The sequence below is a fragment of the Bubalus kerabau genome, chromosome 5 (genome assembly GCF_029407905.1).
Source record: "Bubalus kerabau isolate K-KA32 ecotype Philippines breed swamp buffalo chromosome 5, PCC_UOA_SB_1v2, whole genome shotgun sequence".
Taxonomy (NCBI): domain Eukaryota; kingdom Metazoa; phylum Chordata; class Mammalia; order Artiodactyla; family Bovidae; genus Bubalus; species Bubalus kerabau.
The window spans coordinates 64,769,741-64,782,436 of NC_073628.1; the positions used below are offsets into that span (position 1 = coordinate 64,769,741).

General features: G+C 36.1%; 1 protein-coding gene across 22 annotated transcripts in view; it reads right to left on the reverse strand.

Moving 5' to 3' along the window:
• Positions 1 to 12,696, reverse strand: part of LOC129652815 (craniofacial development protein 2-like) — a 641,831-nt gene that overhangs the window by 374,016 nt on the left and 255,119 nt on the right. For 5 of the 22 annotated variants that reach the window (XR_008714765.1, XR_008714786.1, XR_008714760.1 and 2 more), the window contains one exon: positions 1,625 to 2,761. The exons of the other annotated variants lie outside the window; for them this stretch is intronic. The gene's annotated coding sequence lies outside the window, so the exon portion shown is untranslated. Of the gene's footprint in view, positions 1 to 1,624; positions 2,762 to 12,696 lie in introns of those variants that run through there. 22 annotated transcript variants of the gene reach the window in all.

Genomic DNA, 12,696 nt, shown 5'->3' on the forward strand with positions numbered 1-12,696 from the left:
AAGTGGTGTTGGGGAAGACTCTTGAGAGTCCCTTGGACTGCAAGGGGATCCACCCAGTCCATCCTCAAGGAGATCAGTCCTGGGTGTTCATTGGAAGGACTGACATTGAAACTGAAACTCCAATACTTTGGCCACCTGATGCAAAGAGCTGACTCATTTGAAAAGAGTCAAATGCTGGGAAAGATTGAGGGCAGGAGGAGAAGGGGACGATGGAGGATGAGATGGTTGGATGGTATCATCGACTCAATGGCTTGGGTGGACTCCGAGAGTTGGTGATGGACAGGGAGTCCTGGCATGCTGCGGTTCATGGGATTGCAAAGAGTCAGACATGACTGAGCGACTGAACTGAACTGAACTGACTCTCTTAATCAGTGGTATGACTATCAGAAAGTACAGTATCTCAAAAAATGAAAACAGCTTCAACTGTATGTGTGCACACACACAGAACATGTGGAAAAATAGCAAAACATTTTGAGTAATTATTAACATAAGTTCTTGCTTCAAAACAGATAAATGCAAGGTTCTTTTTCTGAAGATAAACATCAAATTTGATGCCAGGTAGGACTCAGAAGAGGACGGCAGAAGATGAAATGGTTAGGTAGCGTCACTGACTCAATGGACATGAGTTTGAGCAAAATCTGAAAGATAGTGAAGGACAGGGAAGCCGGTTGTGCTGCAGTCCATGAGGTTGCAAAGAGCTGGACATGACTTAGCAACTGAACAACAATGACACAGATATCAGGCTTGAAATCTGATCAGACAGATAATGGACATATAATCAGCTTGTGTCTCTTATGCATACATTACATGTGAGCAGGATTGTGCTTCAAATTTTATAGCCTAGAAATATATAGGCTGGAATAAATAATTTTATAATTATCTATAAAATAATTGTGCAATAACTCAGCCCCATAAAAAGGTAGTATCTTGGGTCTCCCTACTCTAAGGATAAGTGAAAGTGTTTTTTTTTTTTTTTTTTTTTTTTTTTTTGTTTTTGTTTTTAAAGACAGAAACCTTGCCTTTCATGCGTGCTCAGTCATATTCAACTCTTTACAACCCCATGGACTCTAGCCTGTCAGGCTTCTCTGCCCATGGAATTTTTCAGGCAAGAATACTGGAGTGGGTTGCCATTTCCTACTCCATGGCATCTTTCTGACCCAGGGATTGAACACTATCTATGAGTTACATAAATATTTGAATACACTCAGGTAAGAATTGTAGTGGTAAAGCAAGAGACACGGTACCTTGGTACAAGCCTGAGGAGTTTATTTATTTTTATTTAAACAGATTTAATTTAGTGTCTGCTCAATACTGAATACTTTTAAGCTAAAAAAAAAAAAAAAAAGAAGAAGTTATAATTAACTGTTAACGTTAATGAATTTAAACCTTCTCAAGGTTCGATGCAGGATACAGGATGCTTGGGGCTGGCACACTGGGATGACTCAGAGGGATGGTATGGGGAGGGAGGTGGGAGTGGGGTTCAGGATTGGGAACATATGTACACCCTTGGCGGATTCATGTTGATGTATGGCAAAACCAATACAATATTGTAAAGTAATTAGCCTCCAAATAAAATAAATTAAAAAAAAAATAAAGTAACATAATGCAAAAAAAAAAAAAAAGTGTCCAACAAAGTAGATATGAATTAGTGTGATGTTTCTTGTTTTGGTCTCAAACATTCTAAACATCAATCTAAGATGTTTGTGATAATTTCAAATATGTACTTTGTCCTTGTTTCTCCTAGAAAAAAGAAGCACTTAAGTAGTGATTGACAATAGTAGATATTTAATATATAACTTTGGAGGATTTTTTTTTTTGGTACTTTTTTAAATGTTCAAATGTTGAAAGAATGTGTCTTAACCATAAATATAAGCTGAAGTGTTTCTCAAACTATAATGTGCCTGAAATTCACTAGAGAAGCTGATTAAAACTTCAGATTCTTGGTACACAAAAGGTAGAGATCACATGTGAATTATTTGGCAAGGCAAGGCTGATGGGCCCAAGAAAATAAACTATAAGACTCTGATGTAGGTGGTTAAGAAGTTGGCACTAATAATAGGAAGTTGCTGTATAATACAGGAACACAGGAAGCTCGTCCTCCGTGGATGGGAGGGAGGTTAAAGAGGGAGGGGATATATGTATACTTATGGCTGATTCATGTCGCTGTATGACAAAAGCCAACACAACATTGTAAAGCAATTATCCTCCAATTGAAAATTAAAAACAGCAACAGACACACACACAAAATCAATGAGCAAAAAATGCAGAATTTAAAATGATGCATACACAATGATCACAACTATATAAAATTATTTCTGTATAACCAGCAGGAGTGGACAAACTACAAAACTGACAATTTAGAGTGCTGTGTGCTTAGTCAGTCAGTCATGTCCAACTCTGTGACCCCATGGACTGTAGCCTGCCAGGCTGCTCTGCACTAGCTTTGTTCGTAGTGATGCTTCCTAAGGCCCACTTGACTTCACATTCCAGGATGTCTGGCTCTAGGTCAGTGATCACACCATCGTGATTATCTTGGTTGTGAAGATCTTTTTTGCATAGTTCTTCTGTGTATTCTTGCCACCTCTTCTTAATATCTTCTGCTTCTGTGAGGTCCATACCATTTCTGTCCTTTATCGAGCCCATCTTTGCATGCATGGTATCTAGAATTGAAATGCCGTTGGACTTCCCTGGTGCCTCAGACGGTAAAGGTCTGCCTGCAATGCGGGAAACCTGGGTTCGATTCCTGGATTGGGAAGATCCCCTGGAGAAGGAAATGGCAATCCATTTAGGCACTATTACCTGGAAAATCTCATGGACGGAGGAGCCTGATAGGCTACAGTCCATGGGGTCACAAAGAGTCAGACACGACTGAGTGACTTCACTTTCACTTTTCATGAAACAAGTTAACTACTCTGTGGTCTTTGAACAATATGTATGAAAATGACCTGTGAAAAATTCCAACCCTATGTTGACTCTGTAAAGAGACAGGAGAACTCTATCTCTCCCCTTCCCTATCACCCTCCTCCCTAAGTCCTCACTAGTACCTTCTTACCTCCAGAATTTTAGACAGTACGTTTCTGTTGTACAAGCCACCAGTATATGGGCAGACTAACACACAGCTAAAACTAATCAAAATATATTAATTGTAGACCTAGCAGAGCTCAGAATAGGGAAATTAACCAGGGATAAAGAGTTGCATTATATAAAGATAAAAGGACCAATTCTCCAAGAAGATAAAATAACCCTTAACATTATCTACATAAGAATAGCACATCAAAATTCAGAAAACTAAAACTGAGAGAACTGCAAGGTTATTTCTAGGTACTGGAGCTTTCTGAGCTGTATTTTCTAAATCCCACACAAATCATTTGTTAATGAGTGATGAACAATGTGAACTCTAAAGTTGGAAGATATTTTCTCTCTAGAAATGGTGATTTTTTTTCTTAAAGACAATATGTTTTCAATACAAAACCATGAATATATACAAATTTAGGAAGCAAAAAAAAAAGAAAAATTATAACAAACTACATCCCAAACTACTTACTTTGTACCACTGAAAGTGCATCAGATCATTACCCTAATAGGTTATTCTGATATCTGTTCATGTCATTGCTAGAAAATAATTCATTGATAGTCTCAGGGGATGGACTTTCAAGACACAATTATATATAAAAATGAGAAGAATAACAATAATGTATTATTACTTTAGAAATATATAATATTAGGATTCAAAGTTGGAGAATGTTAATTATAAGAGATACAGAACATTTTAAATTTAAACTTTCATTCTTTATATATCATTATACTTGAAATTTAAATTATGTTCATACAGTTTTTAAAATTCCATTTTAGAGAAAAAACTTCTTCCCCTGATTTTCTTCACTCTCCTCTCAATTCCGCCTCCCCCCCCCCCCAAATAAAAAGCTAAAATGAAACACAAAAATAAAAACATGAAGTTTCTTGCCTGCTTTTTTGGAGTCTTCTATTTTTCTCAAGAAATAATTTCAACATTTCACAGTGCAATAAATCCATTTAGCCTCCCTGACTCCAGGTTTTTGTGTCTTTGCTCATTATTTCCATCATTAAAATAAAGGCCTTGAACTCTCAGTGGCTCCTGAGCAAAGTGTCTTAGAAGGTGAGGAAGTTGGGGTGGACAGTAGAGAGGCAGACTCAGAGGGGAGGAAGCTCGGCACAAGGATAATGGCAAGCTGCATGCAACCTTTTAATTATTTAAAATAAAAAACAAATTTAGAAGTCATTTTCCAGGACAAGAAGATAAAGCACTGTCTGTTGTTTAGTCTGAGCTATGAATACCTCTTCACTGCACATATTAGAAAAGGGGATACATTGTTCTCCTTTTCTCATCTCACAGGAATATGATGACAACTTTTTGACAGAAAATCATTCTGCAAAAGATATTACTGGTCTTCCATGCCCACATGTTTTCTTAACCCTTGTAAATTATTGTAAACATTTTTGTGTGAAGATGAAAGGGTTAGAAAATATGTCTTTGGCAAACTTGTAAAATACTGTATTTTATTCCAGGTAAATCAAATAATTCAAACCTTTCTTCTTTTTCCTTCTGCTTCTATTCAATTGACCTCTCCCTTTTTTCTCTTCATGAATTAGTTTTAATACATCAGTGGCCTTGTCAAATTCCAATTTCATGTATGTTTTCACAAACAGCTTGAAAATTACATCCCATTTCCAGAATCCTGTCATCTGTTAGGTCTCCAATGTTCTCAAGGTAGAATATGTCCTTAAATGTATTTTTGAATTCTCTAATTTTTTAAATTGATAAAGCACATGAGTACTCAGGATGTACCTCAGCTACAGCTTGGCCTGCTGAATTATAATCACACAAACAATATTCCCAAGGGGTACTTGCTGTTCTTGCTTGTTTCCTGATGGTGACTGGCACTTGATCTCAATTCAGGGTTCATTTTCCCTTACTGCTGATCTCAAAAAGACTTATGTCTCTGAGTTTAACAATCCTAGAGAATTATTTCTTTCTCTTTACTTTTCACATGTCAGGAGATATCTGATCTTACATTTAATGCTTACCCCTGAAGGAGATCCTATGTTAAACTAGAATTCTTAGCATTGATTTTGAAGAAAATTAAGTTAATTTAAAAGTACAATATTATTAATTGTTTTCATCAGAATATAATTTTATGCATATCTTTTATTTATGTCTTTACTCAAATGATATACCTTGAATTATAGAAGAACAAAAGAAAAGAAAAATTATCTGTGTTTTCACATTGTCCAATTAGTATTCTATTAATTATACCTTATTTCCTTTTGCTTCTTAAGAAACTACATTTCAGCCACGATCCACTTTTCACTCTATTTTTAATTGACAGTGTGATTTTCTTTCAATTAAACTGCAGTCACAAAGCACCTGAGGTAGAAGTCTAAATAATCTGTGTTAACCTGATTATAGATGGTTATAATAATTTGGTAGTGACTTTCATTATTTCAGATTATGAAAAATTTGAGCAGAGGACCTTGGTGGTATGCTGGAAAATGGAGATATGTACTTTCTATAATCTACTTCCACAGACACTCTTTCTTTTGCCTTCTCTCACAAGGAATGGAGCACTGATAATGCAAGTATGTATAACAAGGAAAGAGAATTAAAAGCATATTTACTCAAAAGATCACTAGATAAAAAGACAAGTGAGTTAAGTTTACGGAGACCAAAATCATAAAAATACCAGTACTCAGTAAACATAAAACATTTTCAGCCACACTACTATGAAAACATATGAGTTCATAATGAGTAAGATTTTCAAAATTAAAAATAATAACTAGAGTAAGGATGCAGCAAAATTACTATCTGCATTCATGGCTTGTGGAATGGTATAGACAAAACCTCTTCTGAAAAAAGGTTTAAAATATAGATCAAAAGGTTTAGAAATAGTTACAATTTTTGCTTGGTATTTAATTTTGTAAAAGTTTATCTTAGAAATTAAGTAATGTATATGTGCATATTCTTGAATAAGACTTTATTTCATGCATATATATAGACACACATGCAAAAATACAACACGTATATACAGATACCTCTGGAGGAAAAAAATAGATGGCATACTAAACGTTGAATCAATTAAAATGTATCCATAAAACAGGACAGTATGGACTGTTTAAGATGGGTTTTCTGACATCCTTTACAGAAAAAACTATTATGGTTGAATTTAATTACCATCCGTCTTCAGGCTATAAACCTCAACATATGATCTCAGTTAAAAGTTGTTGGTGTTTGCATATTTAAAAAGAGGGAAATGATAGAAGATACATATAAATTATAACAGTTGTTGCCTCTAAATGATAAGCTCTTGATGTTTTTAAAACAAATCTTCTTCATAAATTCATAGGTTATCAAGTATTTTAAGAACCTCTCATTAAAATTTATAGACTGTCAATAAAATACAGGCATATAGATACAGGGCCTTGCTTTCTGAACATCTTGAACTTTCCTTTTTCAATTAATGACAACTTGCCACCAAATCAAAATTTGATTAGCTTTTTAACTTTTATTTAGGATTTTATAAGGGCTTTTAGAATATGTATTTTAAAATAGTATATACCAACAGGGAAATATTATATTACTATAATAAGAGAGTTGGCCTGATGAATAGATAGATGAGGGTTAAAACCCTCTGATGACCTCCACTAACTGACATTTTCAGACTCAGTTGCTTCATATTTAAAATTAAGACAAAGGCATACACATCAACTTTTATACAATTTATAAGCTCTAAAAAATAGCTGGTTAAAAAATGTATGTGTGTCTGTATCTAGGCATAGGTATGTATGTGTGTATGTATGTATATATATTTATATACATACATATACATATATTTGAGCTGGTATTCTGTTTCATATATATATACATATATATATATATATATATATACACACACACATACATATATATACGTGTATGTATATATGTTGGAGAAGGCACTGGCACCCCACTCCAGTACTCTTGCCTGGAAAATCCCATGGATGGAGGAACCTGGTAGGCGGTAGTCCATGGGGTCGCAGAGTCCGACACAACTGAGGGACTTCACTTTCACTTTTATGCATTGGAGAAGAAATGGCAACCCACTCCAGTGTTCTTGTCTGGAGAATCCCAGGGACGGGGAAGCCTGGTGGGCTGCTGTCTATGGGGTCGCACAAAATCGGACATGACTGAAGTGACTTAGCAGCAGCATGTATGTATGGGGTAGTAGTCGCTAAGTCCTGTCCGACTCTTGGTGACCCCATGGACTGTAACCTGCCAGGCTCCTCTTACTGGAGTGGGTTGCCATTTCCTTCTCCATAATATATATGAGCTGGTATTTTTCTTTCTGTTATTATTTTAGAAAACTTTAATTTTTAATTTTCAAACTGTTGTGCTCTTATTCTATATACTTGGTACTGAACTAGAAAGTGAACCTGAAAATAAATACATACTGCTGCTGCTGCTAAGTCGCTTCAGTCGTGTCCGACTCTGTGCGACCCCATAGACGGCAGCCCACCAGGCCCCGCCATCCCTGGGATTCTTCAGGCAAGAACACTGGAGTGGGTTGCCATTTCCTTCTCCAATGCATGAAAGTGAAAATGAAAGTGAAGTCAGTCAGTCGTGTCCGACTCTTCGCGACTGCATGGAAATATTATATATACTAAATATAAAGTAGCCACTCTAATATTCTTGATATCCAGGACAATTTTAATACAGTTAAGCTGTTAAAGGGTTATTGAAACTATTTACAAAATGATAGCCCAGGGTTTCAGAGACAACGCTATATTTAAGTTACAAACAGGATGGTATGTTTTATAACTTCCTCTCCAGTATTCACAAAATTATTATTGATTGAATTTCATGCTTGCAGAGATTCTCCACATGCTTTCTTTTATATTATTAAGTGTACTGCTTGAGGGATCTTAGTTCCCTGACCAGGGATCAAACATGTGACCCCTGCAGTGGAAGCACCACGTCCAAACCACTCTACCACCAGGGAAGTCCCTCCGTGTGCTATGTTTGAGAATGAACATGTGACATATATTTATATTTTACTGATGATACAATTGATTACAAGAGTCTTCTAAAAATACTGCCACTCTTACAAAATGAAGTTAAATGCTAGTAAATATTTCTATTAAAGCTGTCTTTAAAATACAGTACAATATAAAAACTATTTAACAAGACATATGCTTCTTCCCTTTATATGTATGGATGAACTTTTAGTTACTATTAAAATTTTTGTCTTAGGGTGTTATTCTTTAAGAAGAAGAAAAAGTACCTGTGTAAGATCTAACCTAGTAAGTACAATATTACTAGAAGAAAAGTGTTTCTGATACTGCTTTCACAATTTATAATAAATGCTAGAAAATTAGGATTTTATATTAAAGATGGTATAGCAAGTTTCTTTACTACTTTTCTTCTCTAAAATAACAAAACAAACAACAAGGAAAGGGGGAAAGAAACAGAGAGTGAGACCCAAACCTTCATCTTTGGTGATGTGAGGAAACATGGTGATGAGTAGTATGAAGATTAAATAAAGGCAGGAAGACCCCGAGAATATTCTGAGTAAAATCAGCAGAAATGAGGACTCTGCAGCCAACACTACCCAAGCTGGTGTCCACAAAAGGAAAGAAAATAAATATGGCCTTTCTAATATGATGGCCAAGATCAGGGGTTCAAGAATCAAAGAGAGAAATAAGATTTTTTTAAAAGTGAGAAAGTGGGGGAAGAAAAAGTAAGTGCTTGGGAAGAAACTAAAATATATTAAATGACTGTGTGGTAATAATGTTTGAATATGAATTTATATGCTTATAATAAACTATTGACAGATTACCATGGCACTGATGGAGGATGTATTATTTTAAAGCATTACATAAGATTCAGCTGAAGAATCATAAATGCCCCTTCCATTGTAAAGTAATTTTAAGCAGATTGATTTGACAAGCCCTAATTATACCCTTTGTGCTAAAGCAGATCCTAATCATCTTTCTGAATCATTTCAGACTGATTTGAAATATAAGAAAGCTGCTAACATCCTTTAGCTAATTCTTACATCTGTTTCCAAATCAGAACTTGTATGATATTTATTTAAGTAAATTTGGAAATTTAGAGAGAATAATTTAAATCAGAATTCATTTTTTAATATTGTCTAATGTGACAAGGTGATAACTAATTAAAAATAACAAAGAGCAATTTCTCCATCTCTTCTTTTTTTTTGATGTTCTTTCTCAAGACTTTAGCAAGCACAGTAGAAAAGGTTTTATATATATATATATATATATATACACATACATACATACACACACACACATATGAATACAGGCATTATGTATATTTTAGATAACTTATGAAGTTTTGCCTAACTAAAAAATTCATGACATTTTGATTCTACTTGTTCAATTTAGTATAAATAGAATGCTAGATTTCTAATTTAAAAAAAGATATGAAACAAGCAACAAAAGTTTACCATATAGCACAAGGAATTATAGTCAATATCTTATAATAATCTATAATGGAAAATAATTTAAAAATAATATATGTGTATATGTATTTTTGAAATTTAGTAACATTTATCTTTTCACCAGTTTTTCTAAATATCCTGTGGACATTTAATAACAATATATGAGACACAAAATTTTAAATATATCTGTGTACAAGCCCTCTTGGAGGAGGTCGCCATTAACCCCACCATAGAGTCACCAGAACTTACACAGGACAGGGGAAACAGACTCTTGGAAGGCACAAACAAAACCTTGTACACACCAGGACCCAGGAAAAAGGAGTAGTGACCCCAAAGAGACTGACCCAGACTTGCCCATGGGTGTCCAGAAGTCTCTGGTGGAGGCGGGGGTCGGCAGTGGCCTGCTGCAGACTCCTGGGCACTGAGTCCAGCAGTGCATGCACAAAGTGGGTAACCATTATCTTCATTACTTCTACCATAGTTTGGCCCCAGGTCAAACAACAGGGAGGGGACACAATCTTGCCCATCAACAGAAAATTGGATTAAAGATTTACTGACCATAGACCCCTATCAAAGAACAAGACCCAGTTTCCTCCTCAGTCAGTCTCTCCATCAGGAAGCTTCCATAAGCCTCTTATACTCATACACTTATGAGCCTCTGGGCTAGTGCACTGGGACGACCCAGAGGGATGGTATGGGGAGGGAGGAGGGAGGAGGAGGGTTCAGGATGGGGAGCACGGGGATACCTGTGGCGGATTCATTTTGATATTTGGCAAAACTAATACAATTATGTAAAGTTTAAAAATAAAATAAAATTTAAAAAAAATCAAAATTATCATTTAAACTATTCAAAGAGAAATACTCAGAGATAAATATAGTGAGGATATGGAACACTTTAAGAATGATACTTTAAGTTATGCAAAATGGCTGCTTAAATTACACAGTATCTGAGTATCTCTGTCCCCAGGCAGCTATGTTACTCTATATTTCTCTATGCACTGAATTTTTGTAAGTTTTTATCTTGATCTTTTTCTACTTTTTCACCTCTCTTTTGAATTTTTTTTTAATTTTATTTTATTTTTAAACTTTACAAAACTATTAGTTTTGCCAAATATCAAAATGAATCCGCCACAGGTATACATGTGTTCCCCATCCTGAACCCTCCTCCCTCCTCCCTCCCCATACCATCCCTCTGGGTTGTCCCAGTGCGCTAGCCCCAAGCATCCATTACCGTGCGTTGAACCTGGACTGGCAACTCGTTTCATACATATTTTACATGTTTCAATGCCATTCTCCCACATCTTCCCACCCTCTCCCTCTCTCACAGAGTCCATAAGACTGTTCTATACATCAGTGTCTCTTTTGCTGTCTCGTACACAGGGTTATTGTTACCATCTTTCTAAATTCCATATATATGCGTTAGTATACTGTATTGGTATTTTTCTTTCTGGCTTACTTCACTCTGTATAACAGGCTCCAGTTTCATCCACCTCATTAGAACTGATTCAAATGTATTCTTTTTAATGGCTGAGCAATACTCCATTGTGTATATGTACCACTGCTTTCTTATCCATTCATCTGCTGATGGACATCTAGGTTGCTTCCATGCCCTGGCTATTATAAACAGTGCTGCGATGAACATTGGGGTACACGTGTCTCTTTCCCTTCTGGTTTCCTCAGTGTGTATGGCCAGCAGTGGGATTGCTGGATCATAAGGCAGTTCTATTTCCAGTTTTTTAAGGAATCTCCGCACTGTTCTCCATAGTGGCTGTACTAGTTTGCATTCCCACCAACAGTGTAAGAGGGTTCCCTTTTCTCCACACCCTCTCCAGCATTTATTACTTGTAGACTCTCTGAGTGACCCTCACAGTAGAGAAACTTTTCATCTTTAAAGTAGATGTTTTATCAGTGGTGCAGTATAGAAGGAGAAGTTTTGAAACTACTGTAAAAATAAGACCAATAACTGGAAGCAGGAGGCTTAACTCCAAACTCTGACTCCAGGGAACTCCTGACTCCAAGGAACATTAATTGACAGGAGCTCACCAAACGCCTCCATACCTACACTGAAACCAAGCACCACACAAGGGCCAACAAGTTCCAGGGCAAGACATACCAAGCAAATTCTCCAGCAACAAAGGAACACAGCCTTGAGCTTCAAGATACAGGCTGCCCAAAGTCACCCCAAAACCATAGACATCTCATAACTCATTACTGGACATTTCATTGCACTTGAGAGAGAAGAAATACAGCTCCACCCACCAGAACACCGACACAAGCTTCCCTAACCAGGAAACCTTGACAAGCCACCTGTACAAACCCACACACAGCGAGGAAACACCACAATAAAGAGAATTCCACAAACTGCCAGAATACAGAAAGGACACCCCAAACTCAGCAATTTAAACAAGATGAAGAGACAGAGGAATACCCAGCAGATAAAGGAACAGGAGAAATGCCCACCAAACCAAACAAAAGAGGAAGAGATAGGGAATCTACCTGATAAAGAATTCCAAATAATGATAATGAAATTGATCCAAAATATTGAAGTTAAAATGGAATCACAGATAAATAGCCTGGAGGCAAGGATTGAGAAGATGCAAGAAAGGTTTAACAAGGACTTAGAAGAAATAAAAAAGAGTCAATATATAATGAATAATGCAATAAGTGAAATTAAAAACACTCTGGAGGCAACAAATAGTAGAATAACAGAGGCAGAAGATAGGATTAGTGAATTAGAAGATAGAATGGCCAGTCCAGGTTCGATGCACGATACTGGATGCTTGGGGCTGGTGCACTGGGACGACCCAGAGGGATGGAATGGGGAGGGAGGAGGGAGGAGGGTTCAGGATGGGGAACACATGTATACCTGTGGCGGATTCATTTTGATATTTGGCAAATCTAATACAGTTATGTAAAGTTTAAAAATAAAATAAAATTTAAAAAAAAAAAAAAAAGAAAAAAAAAAAAGAAGATAGAATGGTAGAAATAAATGAATCAGATAGCATAAAAGAAAAACGAATTAAAAGAAATGAGGACAATCTCAGAGACCTCCAGGACAATATTAAACACTACAACATTCGAATCATAGGGGTCCCAGAAGAAGAAGACAAAAAGAAAGACTGTGAGAAAATACTTGAGGAGATAATAGTTGAAAACTTCCCTAAAATGGGGAAGGAAATAATCACCCAAGTCCAAGAAACCCAGAGAGTCCCAAACAGGA